Source organism: Ochotona curzoniae, unplaced genomic scaffold (genome assembly GCF_017591425.1).
Source record: "Ochotona curzoniae isolate NIBS_2020 unplaced genomic scaffold, NIBS_Ocur_1.0 contig_2294, whole genome shotgun sequence".
In the NCBI taxonomy this organism is placed as follows: Eukaryota; Metazoa; Chordata; class Mammalia; order Lagomorpha; family Ochotonidae; genus Ochotona; species Ochotona curzoniae.
The window spans coordinates 6193320-6212862 of record NW_024465405.1 but is presented as its reverse complement, the minus strand read 5'-3'; the positions used below and the strand labels follow the sequence as shown (position 1 = coordinate 6212862).

The 19543-nt window shown below is 52.5% G+C and overlaps 1 protein-coding gene across 1 annotated transcript in view; it reads left to right on the top strand.

The window, feature by feature from the left end:
- LOC121151154 (high density lipoprotein binding protein) overlaps positions 1-19543 on the top strand; it is a 42970-nt gene that overhangs the window by 1006 nt on the left and 22421 nt on the right. The gene's annotated exons all lie outside the window — the stretch shown is intronic.

The window sequence follows — 19543 nt, the reverse complement described above, 5'->3', positions numbered from 1 at the left end:
CTGTTCTTTCCTGCACAGACAGGGTCCATGTCAGCCTGCTGGCCCTGACCGCCAGCTGCTTGGGGCCCGCCCCTCCCCTGTCAGCACAGAGTGGCCGCATTGCTGGTTTGCCCCCACCCAGGGTTGGCCTCCGTTGGCACTCACACAGTCAGCAAACCAGAGTCACACAGGGTTTTCCCTTCCTTACTACCCTTTTTTTTTCTTTTTTTCTTTTTTTAAGATTTATTTATTTTATTGGGAAGGCAGATGTACAGAGAGGAAGATCTTCTGTCCGATGATTCACTTCCCAAGTGGCCACAATGGCTGGTGCTGTGCCGATTCAAAGCCAGGAGCCGGGAACTTCTTTCCGGGTCTCCCACGCGAGTGCAGGATCCCAAGGCTTTGGGCCATCCTTGACTGCTTTCCCAGGGCACAAGCAGGGAGCTGGATGGGAAGTGGAGCTGCTGGGATTAGAACCGGCGCCCATATTGGATCCCAGCGTGTTCAAGGCGAGGACCTTAACTGTTACGCTATGGTGCTGGGCCCTCCTCGCTACCTTTTTTTTTTTTTAAGATTTATTTTTATTATTTTTTTACTGGAAAGGCGGATATACAGAGAGGAGAGACAGAGAGGAAGATCTTCCGTCCGATGCTTCACTCCCTAAGTGAGCGCAACGGCCGATGCTATGCTGATCCGAAGCCAGGAGCCTCTTCCGGGTCCCCCACGCTGGTGCAGGGTCCCAAAGCTTTGGGCCGTTTTCAACTGCTTTCCCAGGCCATAGGCAGGGAGCTGGAAGGGAAGCGGGGCTGCCGGGATAGAACCGGCGCCCATATGGGATCCCGGGCGTGCAAGGCGAGGACCTTAACCACTTGCGCCACCCCGCCGGGCCCCCTCCTCACTACCTTTTAAAAGTTGTGTGATAGGCAGAGTGATAGAGAGCGATCCCCTTGCACTGGGCCAGGTGACACCAAGAGCCAAGCTTCTCCCAGGTTATTAGCAGGGAGCTGGATCAGAACTGCTCGTGTGGGTGCTAGGGTTCAGGTGGCATGGCACTTGGCTTTTAACCCCCAATTCTGTGTCTGTTCAGGGTTTGGATCCCTGATGGCCTCTGAACTACAGCAGAGCTCTCACACACCCTGTGCTGGCCGCATACTTTTCTGACCTAGATTGGTCTGTCCCTCTGTTTCTCTATCTCTTTTTTCTTTGAGATTTGTTTATTTTTCTTGGAAAGGCAGAATTACAGAGAGAGAGAGATCTTCCATCTGCTGGTTCCCCAAGTGACTGCAATGGCTGGTTTTCTAGGCCACAGTCAGGGAAGTGGAACAGCTAGGCAAACCCAAGCCTATATGGGATCCTGGCATGTGCTAGGCAAGGATTTAGCCACTGAGTTACCACACCAGCCCTTTGTTCTCTTGCTCTCTCATTCTCCTGTCATCCCCTCTCCTGGTGTGCTGCAAAAACCATGTGTCTGCAGGTGTGTGGCGTGACCCTGGTCTGGGTGAGGGTGAACATGGCTGGCTCCTGTCTTCTGGCACCTGAATCCTAGGGTCTGTGTCCATGGAGTGTCTTAGCTACTTTGGGGTGTCTGTGCTTGCCAAGCTCATGTTCTCCATGCTGGCCAATTTTCTGACCGCTAGTTTGAATGAATTTTTGTTCACTTTCTCTGTTTTACTCTGGACCTTCAAATTAATAGGTGGGTGCTCTAATTTCCTGAAGTTTTCCCCTTTCTCTTTTTTCCCAAACCTTTCCGTGTTTGATTTTTTTTTTCAGTTGTTGACAAATCGTAGCATACCTTAGGTGGTGCAAGGTGTTCTGTGTTCTGAATACCATATAGACAGTGAGCTCACGCCCCACCTTGGGCCCTGTGGTTTGCTTTTTGTTTGTTCCTGCAGGAGAGGCCTGTCTCTGTTCCCCAGGAAGTATCTTTTGGCTGCTGCCTGGCTCCTAGTGTCCAGTGGAAGGCCTCAGTATTGTAAACATCCCGCAGTACCCCGTCAGTAGGACTCATGGGGACGAACTTCTCCCAGTCAGATGTCCTGTTCGCGTCTGCCTGGAGATGCTGCCTGCGTGTGTTTACACTTTGGATTAAAGGAGTGAGCAACGAGGTCATCATCGTCCTTCTCTGACCCCCGAAAGGTCCATGGCGAAGTCATGGCCTGGGCCAGCATCCAGTCCTGTCCGTGGGGACCCAGGCTGGGCTGCAGGGCCCATGTGAACACTGCCAACTCTAAGGGTCTGATGGATGTACACAGTCCAGTGTGGAGTCCAGACTGCACCAGCCTAGTGAATGGCTGTGGGCATGTGCCTGGATAGGCCACTGCCCAGTCAGCGGTCATGCCACCTGCTGTCCGCTTGGTCCTGCGAGGTTTCCCTGCAGCCCCTTTTGGACAGATCTCTGGTCCCAGGCCTACGTCCTGTGGTAGGCTGGGGCTACACACACAGCTGGAGGGCTGGAGCCATTCTTGGCCCTGCTGTGCTTTGGGCTGTGTGGACCTTGCTGTCTACAACAAGCTGGGTTGAAGTTCCAATTAAGCAGGTGCAGCAGAGCACATCAGAACTTCTGCTATACCTGTGGGCCTGAGGGACCCTGCGTGGGCGTGCTCCCCACCCCGTGTGCCCCTGCACCCTGTGGGCCAGATTCCTGGGAGGGAAGAAGTCTTCTCATGGGTGCCTCCATAGCAACTGCTCGCCTGCAGGAGCTCTATTATGGCAAGGTTGCCACAGCACACAGCCAGTGGGGGCCAAGGGAACAGAATAGGGTTCTTGTTCCAGGAGGACTATGCCTGTAACACAAGTAGAGGGGAAAGGGTGGGGGCAGCAAAATACAGATAGTAGTGAAGGGTGACAGTAACTACAGACAGAGATGAGGGGACAGTGACTGCACACAGAGGTGAGGGGACAGTGCACACAGAGGTGAGGGGACAGTGCACACAGAGGTGAGGGGACAGTGCACACAGAGGTGAGGGGACAGTGACTGCACACAGAGGTGAGGGGACAGTGACTGCACACAGAGGTGAGGGGACAGTGCACACAGAGGTGAGGGGACAGTGACTGCACACAGAGGTGAGGGGACAGTGCACACAGGTGAAGGGACAGTGCACACAGAGGTGAGGGGACAGTGACTGCACACAGGTGAGGGGACAGTGACTGCACACAGTGGTGAGGGGACGGTGACTGCACGCAGAGGTGAGGGGACGGTGACTGCACACAGAGGTGAGGGGACGGTGACTGCACACAGAGGTGAGGGGACGGTGACTGCACACAGAGGTGAGGGGACGGTGACTGCACACAGAGGTGAGGGGACAGTGACTGCACACAGGTGAGGGGACGGAGGCAATGCTTGCACAAGTGTAGGTTGTTTACTGAAAGCTTGTTTGTGTTCTGCACTGTATGTGGTATGCATCGTGTTTGCAGCGTGCTTGTCTGACTAGTGCTGGACGAGGTTATAGTGTGTGTGGTGTGTGTGTACGTACGCGTGCTCACTGGAGTGGCCTTGCTCACCCCATTCTCATCCCACTGCACACGTGTTGGCTGCTCCGCCCACCTGTCTGTCACTTTGGCTTTTGCAAGTGTTTCAGGAGCGTATTCTGGAATAGGCCCTGCCAGGGCACCTCCCTCTCGCCCTCCGTAGGAGGAGTCTCACCTGTTGGAGGTGTTTCCTAGGGTGCAAGGCTACTTGGCTTGTGCTGTCAGTGGCGGCGGCTGCCTGTCCCATGGCTACAGAAGGTGCTTTCTGGAGCACTTGGGGGGACAAGAAGTGTGACACCTTAGGGTCAGTAAGTGTGGGGGGTGGAGGGAAGCCACGGTGTGGTGTGTGTGTGTGTGTGTGTGTGTGTGTGTGTGTGTGTGTGTGTGTGTGTGTGTGATGAAGTAGGCTGGGACGTTGAACTTGAGTGGTCTGTCAAAGTGCTCCCCTTCAGAGTGAGGTGCTTAGTCTTTACAAAAGTAGTTAATATCCTCCACAAGTTTTGGGAGCACTCCTTGAGTTAACAGAAGAAGCTACTCCAGCACAGCACTCTTCCTGAACTGCTGAGAGCCAGGTGGCATCTGGGGACCTCGCCACTACAGGCAGATGCCCTTCATCTATCAGACTTGCGCATGCTACCATCACACCCCAGAATAGCCCCTCGCAGCTCCATTTGTTTCCAACCCCATAGCCAAACTGGGCTGAATGTGAGCGGGGAGTCTTCCCCAGGCTCCCAAATGTGTCCTGCTGCCTCTCGGCCCTTGCTGGCAGGAACCCAGTAATGGGATCCTGGAGCTGGAGCTGAGCCCCTCACATGTCGCCCCAGGCAGCACTCTGAAGCCTGGCTGGCCCTTTGGTTTTCCATTGACTTGATTGAGGTCTTGCCCCCTAGTGGCTGGTACCGTGTAGGGGCGTCTTGGGGTGCCCCTACTCCATCGAAAAAGCTTTGGTGTCATCATGGGGAGCCGATTTTGGAAATAAACAAAAGTTGCATTTATCTCAGCTAACATCAACATTGACTTGTGATTCCCATTTTTTTTTTTAAGATTTATTTATTTATCTGTCTGTCTGTCTGGAAGTCAGGTTTACAGAGAGTAGGAGAGAAAGAGACTTGGAGATCTTCCATCTGCTGATTCGCTCCCCAAGTGGCTGCAACTGCTGGAGCTGCACCAACCTGAAGCCAGGAGCTTTTTCAGGTCTCCCATGTGGGTGCAGGATCGCAAAGCTTTGGACTGTCCTCAACTACTTTCCCAGGCCATAAGCAGGGAAGGGAGCTGGATGGAAAGTGGAGCAGCCGGGATACGAACCGGCACCTATATGGGGTCCTGGCACATGCGAGGCGAGAACTTTAGCCGCTAGGCTACTGTGCCAGACCCCTGTGGTTCCCAGCTTTATTCAGCAGATCCTCATCCATCATCAACCTTACTTTGTTATGGATTTTAGACAACCCAGGTGGAGCCGGTGGAACCCACAACAAACCCCCACTGCTCTTCCCCTTGCTGAGACCAGGAAATCCTGGACACTAGGTGGCCCTGGTCTCTGACCTCCCCAGTGTGTGCCCCCAGGCTGGCTCAGTGGACAGAACTACGTGCTGTGTGTGTGCTGCATGTTACTGCACCCCAGAGACCCCCTTCAGTCTGGGGACACGGATGTCAGTTTATCCTGTCTAGGGGTGACAGTGTGCTCCTGGGTCCCTGTCTCTGTTACTGACACCCGGGAGTTGTCCCCTGGTGAAGTGGAGAAATAGTTCCTCCATTTGCTGGTTTACTTCTCAAGTGGCTGGAAAGACGGGCTGGGCTGGAGCAGGACCACCAAGCCAGGAGTCTGGGACTTCGTCCTGTGGGTGCAAGGGTCCAAGCACTCAAACCATCTTCTGTTGCCTCCCTGGGCATGTGAGCAGGAAGCTGCGCTCACGTGGCATGCCAATGGCCTCCCCTGCTGCTGCACAGCTCCTAGCAGCCGAGGAGATGCTCTCTGGGGAAGTGTGGCCCTGGTGTTGGTGTGTGCCTGTGTTTGCTGTTGTTATGCGGTAGTCTTCCTCATGGAGTAGTGGAGTTGACATTGCTGTTGTCAATATTCATCATCCCCGTTGCTTACCTTGAGAGGTGTTTGTGTGCGTGTGTCCTCTGTGCTGGCACCCCCATGTCCACCCTCCCTGCTCAGGGGCCCTCTGTGCATGTGTCCTCTGTGCTGGCACCCCCATGTCCACCCTCCCTGCTGAGGGCCCTCTGTGTGCGTGTGTCCTCTGTGCTGGTACCCCCAAGTCCACCCTCCCTGCTCAGGGGCCCTCTGTGTGTGTGTGTCCTCTGTGCTGGCACCCCCATGTCCACCCTCCCTGCTCAGGGGCCCTCTGTGTGCGTGTGTCCTCTGTGCTGGCACCCCCATGTCCACCCTCCCAGAGCACAGTGTCTGTGTCCAGGCTCATGGAGCACTTTGAGTTGTCATGGGTCTGAGGAGTTGTGACTGCACCCTGTGCCGCAGCTTCGCCGGCTTATTGGAGTCTGATATGAGGCAGGGCTCATGTTTTGCTTTATTTTTAATTAATTTTAAAAATTATTTTATTGGATAGCAGCACATTGGCCCAGTTGTCTGTGTTTACAGTCTTGGTAGGTGATTTGAAACAGCAGCCATGCCAGACAGCGAACTCAGGAAAATCAACCTCGTGCATCAGCTTGCGTCTGCCTTGGCCGATAATGTTTCTCGCGTGCTTTGGTCTCAGGCTGTGTTCCTTGAGTTTGGGGTCCCGTGGCCTGAGTCTGAGGGAGAGGCTGCTCTGTACTTCAGCTTCTTTCGGGACTGTAGCACCTGCCTGGCCTCGTCTGCTGCTTTGTCACAGTCACTCTGCCTGCCCCTCCTTTTGAACACACCCGGAAGCATCCAGGCTCATCTGTTTCCAATGTTTTTCACTGGAAAGACCTTATTCCAGAGTAAGACCCTTTTCTGCAGGCAGGGCTAGATGTCAGCTAGTCACAGGTGTTGTCTGTAACAGGGCTTCCCGGAGAATACACATCTTGTTGATAACTCTCCTGGGCAGAGGCCTGGCATCAGCCTCATGAGTTAGGCCGTGTGTGTGTGTGTGTGTGTGTGTGTGTGTGTGTGTGTGTGTGAAAGAGAACTTACATGCACATATGTGAGCACCCAGCAAGTGTGCGTGCAAGAGTGCTCACACATGTGCATATGTGAATGCCCTTAGGGAGGTGAGTTAGGCCCTGTGTGTGTGTGTGTGTGTGTGAGTGAAAGAGAACTTACATGCACATGTGTGAGCACCCAGCAAGTGTGTGTGCAAGAGTGCTCACACATGTGCATATGTGAATGCCCTTAGGGAGGTGTGTACGTGTGTGCATAAAGTCTGTGTTTTGGATTTAATGAACTTTAAAGGTTCTAGGCTTCCTTTGAAGATTTTAAAAAGATTAGTTTTTATTGGAAAGTCAGATTTACAGAGTAGCAGAGGCAGAGAGATCTTCCATCTGCTGATTCACTCCCCAAGTGGCCACAATGGCCAGAGCTGAACCAATCCAAAGCCAGGAGCTTCTACCAGGTCCCCCACACAGGTGCAGGGTCCCAAGGCTTTGGGCTATCCTGCACTGCTTTCCCAGGGCACAAGCAGAAAGCCAGGATCCCAAGTGGAGCTGCTGGAACATGAACCAGTGCCCATATGGGGTGCCTGCACTTGCAGATGGAGGATTAGCCAGTTGAGCTTGTGTGCCAGCCCCTAGGTTCCCCTCTGGACAGGATGTCAGCAGACAGTGTTGTCTCCCTTGTTCCTTCAGTGCAGTGTGCTCCAGGGTTTCTCTAAATGTATGCTGGTTTCTGTGTTTATGTAGCCACTTTCTGGAGAGCAAGGGGTGGAGGATGAATTCCATAGTCACCTGGCCATCTCTGAAATGGTCATCATTGGTCACAGGTATCTGTAATTGCCCCCCTTTGAGTTCATATAAACAAATGTGTCTCCAAAACAGACCCCACTGAGTATTGCTGTGTGACAGGCCAGAGTGTCTCCAGGCCCCCCCCCCCACCTCCGTCTGGGGACCTGGACAGAGGGGGCTTTGGTGGTGAGGCGCCTCCACGTCCCACCCTTGGTCCCTTGACTGTAGCCACCGATTCCCTAAAGGGTTCAGGGCCAATTAATGTGAGTGAGACACAGAAATTGTTTTAGGGGTGCCCAGGGTACCCCCTGGGAGCTGCCAGAAGATGCAGTCACTGCTGTTGCTAACCAGCTGCAAACCCAGGGGTCTTACATGCATCTCCTGTCAGACTGCAGAGACTGACCTCAACTTGAACCCGATCTGCTGTTTTGCTTGCTGCTTTTGTTTTCTGTTTTTTGCGGTTCTGATCCGTTCATGCCTTCCTGATGAAGAACGCACAGGCGTGCAGCTCTGGCACCTGCTGCACACTTGGGGGGAGCCGCACTCTCTCACCTTTCTGAGCACTGCATCTTAGGAGCCAGTGCTGTGCCTCGCAGTCCTAATCTGTACCTGCCCGCCTGTTTGGATAGGGCGGCTGTAATCTGTCTTCCATCTCTGGTTGAGTGTGTGAGTTTGGATGCAGACTTGAAAATGTCACAGTCACAACCCCAGTTTCACATTTGGTAGCTTTTCCTTGTGTGTATTCTGTGTTCAGGAGTGAGTGTGTATACACATGTGTAAAGGCAGAGAAAGAGGTCTTCCATCCACTGGTTCACTCCCCAAATGATCCCAGTAACAGGTGCTGACCAGGCGGCAGCCTGGAGCTCCCTCCACGTCTCCTCGGGGATGCGGGCTCAGCTGCTTTGGCCATCTTCAGCTGTCTTGCTTAGAAAGGGAACATGCGGGGTTCAAATGCTCTGAAATGGAATGCTGGTGCCTTTTTGGTGGCTTCATCTCGTGGGCTGATACTGTCCCCAGCTCCCATGGGTGTATTTCCACACTCAGTTTGTTTCAGAATCAAAATTCAAAGGCAGTGCCAGCTTTTCCCTGGGTTTTCACACCCTGTGCTTACACCACCGATGGGTTGTACTCTGGAATGCCGACTGTGGTGCCCAGGGGGCTCTCGTCCTTGTGTTTTCGGCACCCTGGGAGCCCTGTGGTGCCCAGCGGGCTCTCGTCCTTGTGTTTCCTGCACACTGGGAGCGGGTCTGGTCAGCTTGCCTGTTTCATCTTTGAAACTCTGCTTTGCCACCCCAGGAATGGGGAGTATTTGCAACAGCACTCTGGTGCCAGGATTCAGATCTGAGCTGTACCTCTGGTTCCAGCTTCCTGCTGGTGCCTGTGCATGAGGACACAGGGTCCCGCCACTTACCTAGGAGACTTAGGCAGAGCTGAGAACTCCTGGCTTTGACCTAATGGTGGCACCACTGGGGAGATGGTGTTAACAAACAGAAGATGTCTGTCTCCCTTTCAAATGAAAGGAAATAATGTTTCATGGAAAAAGCTAAAACATGCCTATTAAGAAAGTCGGTCCTGCAAGGCAGCAGGTGGTGGGGTTCTGGCTGCCAGCCTTGGCCTGCCCGGGGCCTGGCTGCTCTGAGCATTTAGCGAATGAAACAGTAGGTGAGAGTGCTCTTGTTTTAGGTGTGTATGGGCCTCAAATTTATTTATTTATTTGTTTGTTTGTAATGAAAGTAAATCCCCCCTCTGCATTTCCTGGTGTTGTGCTGGGAGAGGTGAACTCAGCAGGAGTCACTTGGGGCAGCATCTGCAGGCTGACCCCACAGCATGGTGCTCGCTGTACACGGCTTGTCAGCTCCTGAGGCTGCAGCTGTTTGAAGCCCTGGAGGCCGTGGTGCACCTCAAGACACCTGTGGTGATGTGCCCTCTGACCTGGAACTCAGAGAGGTCCAGGTTCTGGGAGTTGACAGGCCTGTTTTTGGGAGTGCTGTTCAGTTGGCTTTGCAAAATGAAGGGGTTTTTTTCTAATTCTGATTGTTCACTTAATTAATTGGCCTTCTTTTTTTAAAAAAATTAATTAAGTGGTTGGAGAGGCAGAGAGAGTTCCCATCCACTAGTTCAGTCCAAGATGCTCCCTGTGGTCTGAAGCCGGGAGGAGAGAGCTCAATGTGTCTCCGTGGAAACCACACATGGCAGCATCCGCTGGGGGCCAGCACTGCTTGCTGCCCTGCTCTGAGAGCCCCAGCACTACCTGTGTCTGCCTTCCTCTCCCTGGGTCTTTGCACCCACAGTCGTGCCAGTCTGGGACATGTTTGTCCTACTCATTTCTTTATTTTTAAAGCACATGCTTCTCCTGTCTTCCTTCCTGGCTTCCTTCTGTTACGTATCCTGGGAAGTGTGAATGGATGTTTGGGTTCCCTGCTCTTCCAGAAAAGGGGCATCCAGTGTACCTTCTGGGTATCCCTCCTGCCCTGTGCCTGAGTGTAGAGAGGCCGTCTGCTGTCATGCTCAGCTGGCCAGCACAGAGTGGCTTGTTTCATCTCTGTCTCAAGGCCGGTTCTTCACACAGCAGTCATAGCCACTGGATGAGGCTAGGACCTGAGCCGCCTCCATCGCACTGGTCCCAGCTGGGCCCTTCCATCTGTTGACCCCAGCGGCGGTTGCTCTGGTGCCGGCTGCTCTGATGACATGGCCCATCCCCTCTGTGTGCTGCGGGCTGGTTTTCAGGGTGGGATCACTGCTCTTCCTCAGCTTTTTGTTAAAGATTTATTTTTATTATTTTTTTATTGGAAAGGCGGATATACAGAGAGGAGAGACAAAGAGGAAGATCTTCCGTCCGATGATTCACTCCCCAAGTGAGCGCAACGGCCGATGCTATGCCGATCCGAAGCCAGGAGCCTCTTCCGGGTCTCCCACGCGGGTGCAGGGTCCCAAAGCTTTGGGCCGTCCTCGACTGCTTTCCCAGGCCACAGGCAGGGAGCTGGAAGGGAAGCGGGGCTGCCAGGATAGAACCGGCGCCCATATGGGATCCCGGGCGTACAAGGCGAGGACCTTTAACCACTTGCGCCACTGCGCCGGGCCCTTCCTCAGCTTTTTACTCCTCAATGAGAGACCTCTTGGCCCTGCCCTGGGGTGTGGTGTCAGCTGTGTGACTGGGGGCTCTGAGGCTTGGGGAGGGCAGGGGTGTGCTGAGCAGAGTCCCACTTCCTCTGTCCAGGGCAGAGGGTTCCCTGGCTCTCCTTGAGGCCCAATGTGGTGCCTCTAGAGCTTAGGAGCCCTTTGTTGGTTACTGTTCCTACCTGAATAGTTGCAAAATGTCTTGGTTTGTTTCCACTGCTGTTGTAAAACAGTAGTATTGCTATCTAAATAGTTACAAAGTGTCTATCTGTGGAGCTATCTTGTGAAAGTGAGCTAAACTAACTCTGCCTTCAGTGTCAACTGCTGAAAGATCTCCCAGCCTAAGGTGTAGCAGTTGTCTTTGTTGAGCCTTGGATTATTTTGTTTGTTTCTTGTAGTCCAGACCTCCCTGGCTGGCCCCCAGCCAAGGAGGGGACCCACTGATCTGCTGTGGGCCCCCAGGCTCCATGTGAAGGAGGGGCTGTGGAGCTCAGGACAGTGGTCCACATGGAAGCAGTGGTCAGACCTTGAACGAAGCTGCCACGGAGTCCTGGGACTGAGGAGACCTGGGAGCACTCCCAGTGCGAACAGGTTGTGCTGGTCTCTATCTGGTCCTCACCCGCAGGACTCCAGGGAAATGTACTCTTCTGGTCTGGTACCTGCACCAGACCCTCTCCTGGGGAACGCAGTGGCTGTGTGTGCCTTTCTCACCTGTGTCGCGCCCTCTCCTGGGACACACAGTGGCTCTGTGTGCCTTCCTCAGCTGTGTGTACCCTCTTCTCTCCTGGGGACACGTGGCTGTGTGTGCCTTCCTCAGCTGTGTCACGCCCTCTCCGGGGGACACGTGGTGGCTGTGGTGCCCTTTTCTGGACTCTGTTCCCTGCACTGGGCCTGGGCACTGCTGTGCTGTGTCAAGTGGCCCTGGCACCTGCTCTCTGTGTTCCCTCTGCCAGTGACTGCTCTGCATGCCAGTTCCTGACTGACCTCTGGGGAGTCCCGGGTATCTGATAATAGGGCTGAGACCAGCACTTGCCTACTGGGTGCAGCCCATAGCTCCCTGTTGGTGATCTTGGGTTTTCAGCATCTGTTTCTTAAGTTTGTAAAGCTATTATAATATAGGACTCTGAAGTTTTTTGAATTTTTCTAAATGATTTTTTTTTAAATTTATTTATAAGATTTTATTTGAAGACACACAGAGAGACCCAAAGGGAGATCTTGTATCTGCTGGTTCTCTCCAGAAATAGCGGCAGTGGCCAGAGTTGCTGCAAGCCAAAGCAAGAGTCTGAAGCTCCATGCTGGCCTCCTTTGGAGTTCAGATTGAGCCGTGACAGCTGGGACTGGTGGGGAACCAGGAGCCACAAGCTTCTTCCTGGTCTCCCATGTGGACACAAAGGCCTAAATCCTTTCCCAGGTGCATTATCATGGAACTGGACTGAAAGTGGAGCAGCCAGGACTCAGACTGGTGCCAGGCTCAACAGCTGGGTGGACATCAGTACTTGCTCTGCCCCTGGCTTAATTTTAGTGCCTGTCTTTCTAGAATATTGCAGTATACATAGAATATTCATGGAACCATTTTTCTACACCTTATTCCTTAGACTGAGAGACCTCTACTCCACTAATGTGCTGTCCAGATGCTCGCAATGGCCGTGTCCACAGGTGCTCAGGAACCTGGACTCCAACCTGGGGGCCGCACAAGGCTCCAGCTTCAGCCTGGGCACATGGTGTGGGATAAGGACGTCCCACATGGCACCTAACACTCATCCTATATTTGTGTTTCTAAGATATTTATCATTTATTTGTTAAAGCTTTTTAAAATTTTTATTTGAAAGGCAGTGTTACAGAGACAGTAAGAGGCTGGGATTCCCCAAGTCACTTTACAAATGGCTGCAATGACCAAAGCTGGGCTGGTCCCAAGCTGGAAACCAGGAGCTGGGTGGAGGGGCCCAGGCACTTGGACCCAGCTGGCTTGGTCTGGAGCCAGGAGCTTCTTCCAAGTCTCACATGTGGGTGCAGGGGCCTAAGCACCTAGACCATCCTTCACTGCTTTCCCAGGCTGCAAGCAGGAAGCTGGATCTGAAATGGAGCAGCCTGGGAATGGTGCCTCTGTGGGCTGCCAGCATCACAGGTGAGGGCTTAGCCTGCCAGGTGCCTGTTTGTTTATTTGAAAGACAATGACGGAGGGCGTGGGTGAGAGATGTGGATCTGTCTTCCGTCTGCTGATTGACTCTCAGTGGCTGCAACAGCTGGAGTGAGGCTGAAGCCAGGAGGAGCTCCATCGCCGTCTCCCAAGTCTCTAGTGGGGAACAAACACAAGTTGAGCCAGCACTAGCACCTCTAAGGGTGTGCGTTAGCAAGAAGCTGGAATCAGCAGCAAAATGGAATTGCGCGTGCACACTCCAGAATGAAGTGTGTGTGGCATCACAGGCGCTGTCTTCATGTCTATGCTGGATGCCTGCCTGCAAATTGGCTCTTTTTGGAGCCAGCATTGTGGGTTTAAGCCATTGCTTGTGCTGCCACCGCCCCACACCATTGTTTTCATTCAGTATCCATCTCTGTGATGAGGAACCAGGAGAAGCAGTAGGAGGCAGCCCCAGTCTGGGCTCCTGCCACGCATGGGGGAGACTGTGATGGGACTGCTAGCCTGTGCCTGTCCCAGTCCTGGCCAGTGCAGCCATTTGAGGAGTGAACCAGCGGGTGGACGATTCTGTGCCTTTCTTCTCAAGCAGCATGGACAGCTGTGGGGCTGCACTTTGCCTGATAGCGGAGGGTGTTTCCTCAGGGAGCAGAGCCGATGGGGGTGTTCTGGTCAGCAGGTCAGCTGTGACGCTCTTGGCTGGACTGTTTGCCCGGTCGCCTGCTAATATAAATCCTGATACTAAATGCCACAGTGGGGACCTGTGTTGACACGGTGGGTTAAGTCTGCCCCTGCAATGCTGGCATTCCATGTGGGCACTGGTTCCAGCCCCCAGTGTTCCACTCTCAGTCCAGCTCCCTGCTGATGTGCCGGGGAAGGCAGCAGCAGATGGCCCACGTGGGAGACCGGATGGAAAGTCTTTCTCTAACCGTGGCAGTGCACATATCTGGGAATATTGTTTTTTAAGATTTATTTTTATTGAAAAGTCAGATATACAGAGGAGAGAGAAAGATCTTTCATGCGCTGATTCACTCCCCAAGTGGCTGTAACAGCCAGAGCTGAGCTGTTCTGAAGCCAAGAGCTTGTTCTGGGTCTCCCATGCGGGTGCAGGGTCCCAAGGCTTTGGGCCGTCTTCAACTGCTTTCCCAGGCCACAGGCAGCTGGATGGGAAATGGAGCTGCCAGGACATGAACCAGTGCCCAAGCAGGATCTCAGTGGGACCACTAGGCTACCATGCCAGGCCCATATCTGAGAATATTTTAGGAAACAAACTGCTGGACCAAAGGGTCACTGCATTGTGGACCTGATACATGGGGGGGGCGGTGTGCTCTAGGAGCTGCTTCCCCTGTGTGCTAGCCACGCCTTCCACGGTAAACACTTTTTGTCTTTTGCCTTAAAAGAGAGAAAGGAAGAGGTGCTGGAGCCCACAGAAGGCAGGGTGTTTGTGACATGGCTTGCATGCCCTTCCCCACATCCCAGCTGCAGCTAGTTCATGGCCGCAGGAATGCCCAGTTTGTTTTTCCTCCATTGTAAACAAAAACTGTCACACATAAATTCAGATCTTTCCTCCTAAGATTATTGTATAAAGGGAAAATCATATCAAGTTGTATTTCATCTGTGGTTTGAGGATGTGGTCACTATGGATAGCGTTGCTGTTCAGTAGAAACAGTGGGAACCATACACATAATTTAAGTTGTTCCAGTGCACTGCAAAATGCAGAAAGACAAGATTACTTTTAATAATGATTTGGTTTTGCACAACCTATAAGCCTGCGACACTGGCACTGTGGCAGACCTGCAGCATCAGTGCCAGAGGCCACACGTCTGCTTCGTGGTGTCCAGCTCTGGAGATCCACGAGCTTTCTGTGGAGTCTAATGCTTATTCCATCCTCTTTCTAAAATAAAAGGTTATGTGTATTCATGAGACCTTTGTTCTTGAATCAAGCTGTGTGTTCATGAAATTGCATGTAGGTATCATCTCCCTTTGTCTAGAAGCAACTTAGAGAAAAGACCCCGAGAGTCTACCAGTAGGAGATGTGAGAGCCAGGAAGGGAACCCCCTCACTTTTTTTAATATTTATTTTTAATGGAAAGCCAGATATACAGGGGGGTTGGAGAGAAAGAAAGGAAGATGTTCCATCTGCTGATTCATTCCTCAAGTGACTGCAACGGCCAGAGCTGAGCCAATCTGAAGCCAGGAACCCGGAGCCCCCTTCAGGTCTACCACCCAGGCACACGGTCCCAAAACCTTGGGTCGTCTTGAGTGCTTTCCCAGGCCACGGGCAGGAAGCTGGATGGGAAATGAAGTAGCTGGGACACAAACCCATCCCCATGTGGGATTCTGGTGCATGCAAGGTGAGGACTTTAGCCGCTAGGCTATTGTGCTGGGCCCACCCACTCACTTCTGAGAGACTCTAGACCTGGGGTCCTGGGACATAGTGCTCTTGGGGTGCCTAGAAATGCAGCCAGAGGAAAATACTCAATTATCACTTGGTCACTTCCTGAAAAGAAGTGAAACTGACAGAATTAGCTAGAGAGAGCAGGCAGGTGCAGGAGTTGTTAGAACTGAGCCAGAGAGAGGCTTGCTGTGCGTGTGCCATCTTACTGCTGCAGGACGTAGTCAGGGGCTTCCCTGGGCTCCCACAGTGGAAAGGTGGAAATAGGAGCTGGCCTCTGGCCCTGTCACACCATGGTGGGCATTTCTGCACAGGTGCCTTCTGCCTGTAGGGTGGTTCTCTTGGCCAGAATCGGTGCCATCATTCTGTCTCAGGCGCAGCAGCACCTGTGAGGGTGCAAGGTCAGAACCCTGGTTTTCACCAAGAGCTAGCATGCTGCCAAGGGCAGCGGCTCTGGGGTTGACCCTCCCTCGTGGGTATTGCTTGGTAATATATTATTGAAAACTTTTATAAAGAAATGCTGCACAGGCCTGGTGTGATGGCCTAGTGCCAGGATCCCATGTGGGTACCAGTTCTAATCTGGCGGCCGTGCTTCCTATCCAGCTCCCTGCTAGTGGCCTGGGAAAGCAGTGAAGGATAGCTTGTGTGGTTGGGCTTTGCATCCATGTGGGGAACCCACAGGAAGCTCCTGGCTCTGGCTTCAGCCTGGTCCAGCCCTGGCCATCAGAGCCATTTGAAGAGGGAACCAGCAGGTGAAACAGTCCCTCTGCAGCCCAAAAGCTTTGCGACCCTGCATCCGCATAGGAGACCTGGAAGAGATTCCTGGTTCCTGGCTTCAGATGGGTGCAGTACCGGCCGTTGGGCTCACTTGGGGAGTTCATCATTGGATGAAAGATATTCCTCTGTGTCTCTCCTCCTCTCTGAATATCTGACTTTGTAATAAAAATAAATAAATCTTAAAAAAAAAGAAATATTCCCTCTATACCTGCCTTTCAAATACATAAGTTTAAAAAAAATTTACTGTAAGATCCCATATGCACAGCAAATCTATTGCGATTTAGTAGTATTTACACTGAATTTAATGTGTGTGCTTTCTGCCTTATTTGAAAGGCAGAGTCACAGAAGAGGAAGACGGAAATGGAGATCTTGCACTCATAGGTTCACTCCCCAAATAGCCCTGTTTTCCAGGTCTCCGTGTGGGTGCAGGGCCCAAGCCCCTTGGTCACTGGTTTTTAAACGTTATTACTTTTTATTCATTTTTGTTGGAAAGGCAGATACAATTTACAGAGAAGGAGAGACAAAACTATCTTCCATCCACTGGTTTGCTCGCTTGTGACCACACTGCTAGAGCTGAGCCAGAGCCAGGAGCCAGGAGCTGCTTTCAGATCTCTCATGTGGTGCAAGGCTTTGGGCCATCTTCTCATGCTTTCCCAGGCCACAGGCAGGGAGCTGGGTGGGAAGTGGGGCTGCTGGGATTAGAACCGGCGCCCACATGGGCTCCCAGTGCAGGCAAGGTGAGGATTTAGCCATTGGAAGTAGAATTTTTATGTGGTATCCTCAGAGTCTGTTACAGCTGCAGTTTGTTAACCTCGTTTTGATTTTTAATATTGTTTATTTGTCTTGTTTTTGCTGGAGAGTTGTCTATGGTAAAGTCTTGGCTGTAGGTTTGATTTATCCTTTGAAGTATATGTTGTTTCATTTCCTTTTTAGGTTTATTCTTTTTCTCATTTCAGGGCTGAATGCGTAGCCTTATTAACTTCTGTGTTTTCCTCCACTAATATCTTGCAGTCCATTGGTTTGGATGTAAAACTGCCTTGTTGAACAATTCCAGATACTTTTAAGTGTAAGGTCTTTTTTGAAAGATTTTACTTATTTTTATTGGAAAGGCGGATATATAGAGAGGAGGATAGAGAGGAAGATCTTCCATCCGATGATTCACTCCGCAAGCCGCCACAACGGCTGGAGCTGAGCCAATTGAAGCCAGGAGCTCTTCCAGGTCTCCCACGTGGGTGCAGGGTCCCCAAGAACTTGGGCTATCCTTGACTGCTTTCCCAGGCCACAGCAGGGAGCTGGAAGGGAAGCAGGGTCGTCGGGATTAGAGCCGGTGCCCATGTGGGATCCCAGAGCGTGCAAGGCGAGGCCTTACCCACTATGCTATTGTGTTGGACCCAAGTGTAAGTTCTATTAAGGATTTATTTATGCAAAAGGCAGAGCAGGAGGGCTCTACCATCTTCTGGTTCACTCCTCATGCCTGAAGAGCTGGCTCTAGGCCAGGCAGAAGTCAGGAGCCAGAAGTTCCCTCTGTACCTGGTGGGTAGCAGGACTCAAGCGAGTGGTGACCCACTTGGGTCATCAGCAGGAGTTGGGTCAGAAGGCCCGAGCTCCTGGGACCCATCTAGCAGATGGGCATCACACTGCACCGCAACACTCAGCCTCAAGTTTTGTTATTATATTTTATTTTATTTTATTTTATTTTATTTGGAAAAAGCAGATAAGATTTACAGAGAGGAGAGAAAGATCTTTCATCTACTGGTTCACTCTCTAAGTAGCCACAGCGGCCAGAGCCGAGCCGATCCAGAGCCAGGAGCTTCTTCTAGGTTCCTCATGTGGGTGCAGGGTCCCAAGACTTTGGGCCTTATTCTGCCTTCCCAGGCCACAGGCAGGGAACTGGAAGGGAAGCAGAGCAGCTGGGACACAAACTGATGTTCACATGGGATCCCAGAGCTTGCAAGGGCAGGATTTTGGCCAATTGAATCATCACGTTGGGCCCTAAGTTTTTTACATAGTCGTGTGTGTGTGTGTGTGTGTGTGTGTGTGTGTGTGTGTGTGTGTGTGTGTGTGTGTGTGTGTAAGGCAGAGAGGGTGATGGGTTAGAGAAACAGCGATTTCCTGTGTGCTGCTTCACTGCCCAAGTACCTGCAACATCTGGGGCCGGGCCAGGTCTGAACCCTGAGTACTGGAGTTGCGCCCAGATCTGCCCTTGGTGGGACAGCACCTGCTGCCTCCGGCATGAGCACTAGTGCAGACTGGACTGGGAAGTGGAGCTGGGACTTGACTGAGCGTCTCGGGTGTGTGGTCAGCATCCCACATGATGGCCCACCCCATAAGCTGGCTTCTAGTTAAGTTACATCCAAGAAATGGTGTGCGTTTTTCAATGTGTATTTATTCATTTAATGTCATCTGCTGGTTCCCTTCCCTGGTGCTGGGGCTAGGCAGTTCAGACAGCTCTCCCACGTGGGTGACCGGGACCCAAGTTGGGCCGTCGCCTGCTGCAGTAGAAGGGCAGGATCCCGGGGGCTCCATTGTGGAATGGCAGCATCCCAAGCACAGCTCCTCTGTGCCACGACACCCACCCCACGAGGATCGATTCAATGTCCCATCGATGCTTAAGGGGAAATGTCATTTGGAAATAGGACTAGTCGTTTTGAATAGTTTGAGTCCTAATCTGCTAGCTTCCCTGCCTCCAGTCTGCAGGCTTGACTTCCTGTGTTGCAGGTTGGCGGGAACCCCGGGATCAGCCTGCCTGCCTTGGGTGTGATGACGCGGGGCTGCTTAGGGCCTTCCATCTAGTCAGTGCTCCACGCAGTTTCCTCCACACTGGGTCGGAATGATGACTGTAACCTAAAGTCACCAGTAAGTGACAGTGTATATTGGAATGAACAGAAACCTTGTGCAAGAATCAGACCCTTGTCACCTCTAGGTTGAAAATCGTATCTTTCCTACTTTTTATTATTCATTCTCAGCAAGAAGAGTTGACCTCTTCAGCCTCCCCTTCTGAAGGTCATTCAAAGTGTGTGGGGGAAAGAAGTGGAGAGAGACTGCCTGGGGCAGATCCTGCCTGTTGGTCCAAGTGCGACTCTGTCCGCTCTGGGGGACACCAGAGTACAGCTCCCATCTCAGGTTTTTGCTACCACGTAGGAAACCCTGGTGGAGCTGCTGGCTCCCAGCTTCAGCCTGGCCCCATGCTGGCAGGCATCAGGAAGGGAGACCCTCTCTCCCTTTCTTCCTCCTCTGTCTGCCATGGGGTGGCCGGGGAAAGGGGAGCCAAGAGGCATGCATGTGTACACCTTGCTGCCCTTCTGCTTGTGTCTCCTTGTGGCTCATGTCACAGAGTTCACACTTGCACAGAGTGAAGGGGACATGGTCAGCCCCCACCCCCTTCATCTGCTGGGTGTCTCTCGAGATGGCCAGCCAGAGCTGGGCCTGGAGCCTTATTTGGGCTCCCATGTGGCTTCAAGACAAAAGCATCATTGCTTTTCCATGCCATTAGTAGGGCTGTAGACTGGAAGTGGAGCAGCAGAGTTGAGCCCATGACCGGATGAGGTTTGGTGTTGCAGTTGCAACCTAGCCCAGCACTGAGTCCACACTTTGGCTGGTACCCACTGTGTAGCCTACTCCCGTGTGCCACACACCTCTTCCTCCTCTCCCCTGCTCATGCCCTAAAACACCAGAGACAAGGCGGATCTGCAGCCGCCTGTTCCTGTCGGCAGCTGTGCTTCCAGCAGCAGGCCATCCCTCACCTCCCCATACCTCCTGAGGTCCCGATCTCCAGCTGGTTTCCTGGGTTGGCTCCGGCCATTCTTCCTG